Here is a 6,150-nt window from a genome sequence, read left to right on the forward strand (position 1 = left end):
TGATGGATGCTACACTATTGGAGGATTATAATTGATAACACAACTGATGACATATATCTTATTAAACCAAAATTAAATCGGATAAATATCATATCGATGTTATATCATATCAGCATTTTTATTGTGTGTTGCCACTCAAAACCTTCGATCTTCGATATGTGACATCATATATGCGACCAGACTCTGATCTCTAATATGTGATATCATATACGCGACCCGACTCTGATCTCTAATATGCGATATCATATATGCGACTCGACTCTGATCTTCGATCTCCTATTTCCGATTTTCTCCACCTTCCGATATGCAGACCCAAGTTGATTTAAGTTATAATTTAATTATCTAATCGCATCTACCACTTTATTGAAACTTTTGAAATGGAATCTTTGATAAGACCTAAGATTTGATTTCCGATATGCAGATCTGACTTGATTTCTGTTAATGATTTAATTATCAAATCACATATGCCACTTTATCAGAACTTTTGAAATGAAACCTCCGATAAGACCTAATCTCTGATTTCTGATATGGTTGCGGAGCTGATTAGATTTATCATAACATTTTAATATAATATTGCCTCAGCTGCATCAACACTCTAAGAGAAATTTATTTTTGAAGGTCATATGTCTTACTTTTACAGTCTAGCCAACCTATACCATGTCTCTCAAGTTGGTTTCCTCCATAGGTCACGTCTCTTCACCTCAAGGTGAAATCCATATATATATGAACTCAGATCTTCATTTCACCACCATCCAATTTGGCGATCCATTAGAAAGAGTAAGATATAGTTAACAACTCGTGAAATTTACAACACCGAGGAAAGGAAGCTTAAGGCCAAGAAGAGGAAGCAAATTTTGATTGGGTTAAAAATTGATGAAACAAAATCTTTCGGACCTGTGAAACATTCAGACCAACAATAAGGAGCATTATGCTTGATATATAACAAATCTTTGTAAACCTTCAAGATGTATTTGAAGAAATCTCAAACCTCTTGGATCAGAACTCAATAGGCCTTTCATCCATTGAGAAGGAACAATATACAAAGTATTTCGATGCTAGTAAAAAATTTGTAAATGAGCAGTATCCGAAGTATTCCGATACTATTCGAGATTTGTAAATGAGTAGTATCCAATGTGTTCCATTAATAACTGATACAATTTCACACATAAAACTATTACTACAATACCAGAAGAGACAAGGAGATGAGAAGGCCCGCATCCATTGAAGAAGAAAGGTGGTCATCAATAGTGATCTACCATACCCTCAGACTTGTGATAAAAGGAGCACGTAAGTTGTTTGCCGAAGATAAGAATCTGGCACAACATTTGGATAAGCCATAGAAGCTGGGTCTTATCCATAGTAAGCTCGGACTCCACTACAAGAGCTTGGACCCCACCATAGTGAGATCACCATTAGCTCAGATCAACTACAAACAATCACATTTGGTTACACCTACAATGCATTAATTTACGGTCAATCTTTCAGACCTATTGCAGTGACACTTTGGAGGATAAATCAGTGAAGATACAATAATTGAATGACTTTGGTGGAATCATTCATAAAGGATTGAGAAGCTTGGACAATGAAGCACTAGTTTTTTTGGAGCTAATGAAAAAGTGAAGTGAAGAACAAGTTTTGTGAAGAAATTCAAGTAAGTAACTTATCTATCTTTATTAAGAATGTTGAAGGGTTAGTGCCCTAGGGGTTGGAACCTCTAAAAATCAGGTGGGAGCCTTGAAAAGGATAGTGTTGGAGCCCTAGAGGTTGGAGCCTCACAAAAGTCAAAGTTGGTGCTTGGAAATAGGTTGGAGCCTGAAAGATTGGAGGGTTGGTGACCTCAAACATCATTGTACTCAAATTCTTGTAAAAGGGTATTGGTGTCCTCGCTTGTCTATAATAAAATACTTATTGTTTAATTTTCTAATTATCAATGTGAAGAATCTAAACTAGTAATCTTAACAATTGAAAAGAAATACTGATTCACACCCCTCTCAATATTTCCAACATCCTTATGCAGGATGGACAAGTGGTATGTTATGAGTCACAAAAACTGAATGAGCACGAGCAAAACTACCTCACACATGAACTTGAGTTAACATCGATTATACATGCATTGAAGATGTGGAGACACTATCTTTTGGGCAGGAGGTTTACATTGATGAGTGATCACAATGGTTTGCAATATCTATTTGACCAACCGAATTTGAATGGTAGGAAGACTCGGTGGTTGGCTATGATCAGTGAGTTCAATTTTGAGATCAGGTACATCAAAGGCAAAGAGAACAGAGTAGCAGATTCTCTTAGCAGGCGGATACAGGTAAATCACTTAGCAACCATGAGCTCCTATGGGAGAGATTTATAGGATAGGATCTTGCAAGCAAGTTAGCAGGATGTTAGTACATGGAGATTATGCACAGGTCGCAGTAGAGTCCAAGTACATGTACATGTGATAGTACAGGTGATAGTATAGGTATAGGTACAGGTGATAGTATAGGTATAGGTACATGTGATAATACAGATACATGCACAGGTGATGTACAGGTATATGTACATATACAGGTACATATATAGGTACATGTACAAGTCATGGTATAGGTGTAGGTGCACAGGATGTGGACTATTGCCTTACAACGAATGGATTAGTTAGATTCAGAGACATGATATATATGCAAGATAGCAGTGAGCTCAAGAAGGTGATTTTGAGAGAGTTTCATGTGAAACCATATTGAATTCACCCAGCCTATCAAAAGACATTGACCGCAGGGAAGAAATTTTATTATTGGCCGAACCTGAAGAGGGATGTAGCAGAGTTTGTGGCTAGATGTTTTGATTGTCAGCGTGTGAAGGTAGAGTGTAAGCATATAGGTGGACTGCTATAGATGTTTGTGATTCTAGAGTGGAAATGGGTGGTCGTTTACATGGACTTCATCACAGGGCTGTCGAGGACAGTGAAACAACATGATTCCATCATGGTTGTTGTGGACAGGTTGACAAATGTTTCACATTTCATTCTAGTGAAGTCTATGTTCTCAGCTAGCGATGTAGCACAGGTATTCATTAGAGATGTGGTCAGATTGCTTGGTGTTCCAAATAAGATTGTGTTGGGCAGGGATGCGAAGTTCACTTCCAAGTTTTGGAAGGAGTTATTTGCAGGTTTGGGCAAAGAGTTGGCCTTCAGTACAACTTATCATTTGTAGACAGATGGACAGACAAAGAGGGTCAACAAGATATTGGAGGACATGTTGAGGATGTATGTGATGCATCAATAAAAAAAGAGGGAAGAGTAACTTCCATTGGTTGAATTTGCTTACAATAATGGGTACCGGGAACATTTGAAGATGAGTCCTTTGAGGCATTGTATGGGCAAATTTGGAATACTCTTTTCAGTTGGATTGATTCAGTTAACAGGGTGTTGGTTGGACTAGACATGTTGGGGGACATGGAACAGGAAATGCAGGTAATCAAGAAAATTCTAAAGGCAACATAGGATAGGCAGAAGAGATATTAAAATCAGAACAAGTTATTCAAGGAGTTCAAGGTTGGGGAACAAGTGTACTTGCACATCAAACCAAAGAAGAGATCCTTAAGGATTGGATCATGTGCCAATATGGCACCACTGTTTTGTGGACCCTTCAGTACCATTGAGAGGATTGGGCAAGTAGCCTATCGACTTGAACTACCTCAAATAGTGAAAGTCCATGATGTTTTCCATGTGTCATTGCTTAAGAAGTATGTTAGATATGTTGATCATGTGATTGATTGCTCAGTATGCAGGTGGAACCAGATGGAGAATTCTAGACGGAGCCTCAGTGGATATTGCAGAAAAAGGTGCTCATGCTCAGGAACCAAACAATAAAGAAAGTTAAGGTGCAATGGAAGCACTTTAAGCCCGATGAAGCCACATGGGATATGGTGGATTAGATGCAGGCTATGTATCCTTCCTTTTTCTCTAGTTGAGGCAAAGCCGTTTTGGCATGGTGTTTTGGTGTGGTGTTTTGGTATATGTTTTGGTATATGTTTGGTGATTTTGGTATATGCAAATATGTATAGAGATGTAAATACTGCCATGAGCTATGTTATAAAGCTCCAATAAGTAGTATGGGTTCCATGTCATTGTGATGTTATGTTTGTTATGTTTCCATGTCGGTTTTCTTCTTAGCAGGGTGATCATTGTATATATTGCATCGAGCTAAGTTATAAAGCTCCATCAGAAATATATTTTTGCTTACAACAGTTTTGTGGTTATAGGTGTTATTGAACACCTAGGACGGTGTTCCCCAAGGGGGAGGGTTACATACAACCCTAGTGAAAATTTCATGTAATAAAAGTTAATAAAGGAAAAATAATAACCACACTTGATGGGACACTTATTCCAAGCTAAATGTTGGACAAAATCCCAATGATGGGGATCACTTGTGATTGATTAATGGCTAAGGAAATTAGCAAATGCAGTGGCTAAGGATTTGGAAAGGAAAAATGGAATTTTTGGCACATTTATTTATGAAAATAATGGAAACTAGGAGAAAAGGGAGGTGAAAGGTCACATGTTGCATGTGAGGAGGAAAATGAAGGAAAGTAATGGAAAATGAAGAAAATAGAGGCCTCATTCATAAAAAGGATTATGAGGACCAGTTGGTAACCTTTAGTCAATTTAGTTTTGGAGCTCTCTCATTATTCTCTCTCTCTCTCATGTTCTTGGAGACAGAGTTTTCTTGGAGAACTCTTGGGGGGTATGGCATACTTGGATTCTTGGAGAAAGAAGGCAAAGGAAGAGTAGGAAAGCGCAAGAGGACATCAGGATCAACAACTACAACGAAATTTGCTTGTAGGTACCGAGTTGCATGTATGTTTTTCTCACTAGTTTTGGCATGCATGACATATGCATGTGGATTATTGGTCATGATTTGTCACTGACATGGAGGATTGCTTGGATTGACAATGGAATTCCTAGCCTTGCCGTTTCCTGGATATCCATGGAGATTGTGGGTTTATTTCCTTGTTTTGTTTTTGTTGGTTCTCATGTTTTCTTAACTTAGGTTGAGGTACTAGTTCCTGGAGCCTTGGTTGGACAAACGCTCTGGAGCCCTGTAACAACTTGGGTTGAGTTACTAGTCTTGTAGCCTTGGTTAGATAAATGCTCTAGAAGCCCTTGGTGGGTTGAGTTACTAGTTTTGGAAGCCTTGGTTGGACATATGCTCTAGAAGCCCGACAACAGTTGTGGGTTGAGTTACTAGTCTTGGAAGCCTTGGTTGGAACAAACGCTATGGAAGCCCTGGAAGGCTTGGATGGAGACCAATTTGATGATGGTTTTGTGATGTTCGACCATGAGGTGGAATCACTGTTTGATGGGTTGAAATGGATGGCGTCTAGAAGGCCTTGATGGTTTTGCATTGATGTGTTCTGTGAGATCCCACATTCGTGCTTGGAATATGGCATGAGGGTGAATGGATGAAGAGAGATTTGGCTAAGCCATTCTACGATCGGGTGGAACGTGGAAGGCCCATCCTGGGTTTTGATTTTGCATCATCAATCTATGAGTATTATACTAGCTTATAAGTGGCTTATATGGCTGTGATTTCATGAGTATTTCTGCTGCTATTATGTTGGTTATTTTTATGTTTTATGACAGTAGCTATGTATGGCTCTCATCATGTTTTTATTTGTAAATGAATGATAAATGTATCTGTGACCTAATGGATGAAATGGCAGTTGATGTGTTGAGGCATCAATGTTTCTTAGCGATTCTCAGCTAAGTATGAGACCCCTATGCTCATATATGTTATTTACACCTGTAGATTACATATTTGTGATATGTTTGACAAAATGCCTATCATGGCTAGTAGGGGTCTAATCAATGCCTTATTCAAGTAATTGCATTAGATTTGTTGTTTCATGTTATCTTACTATTTTGAAGGTATCATGCAAATCTGAATAGTGACTTGGGCTCTGGGCCTAAAAATGTGGCTTAATTCCCAGGGATGCTGGCACAAAAATGACAAAAAGAGTGCCTGGATGCTGGCTTACAAGCTTGTGAGAGTGTTCAGAGGTCAAGTTGTCCAAAAGTTCAGTGGGACCCAGGGGCTGACTGCTTGAAAGGTTGGATTGGTTCCTGAGGGTTCTAATGTTGATTTTTCATGTTTGTATGGTGTG

This window comes from Pinus tabuliformis, chromosome J (genome assembly GCF_031772625.1).
Source record: "Pinus tabuliformis cultivar Carrire ecotype Pingquan chromosome J, CPIR1, whole genome shotgun sequence".
Taxonomy (NCBI): Eukaryota; Viridiplantae; Streptophyta; class Pinopsida; order Pinales; family Pinaceae; genus Pinus; species Pinus tabuliformis.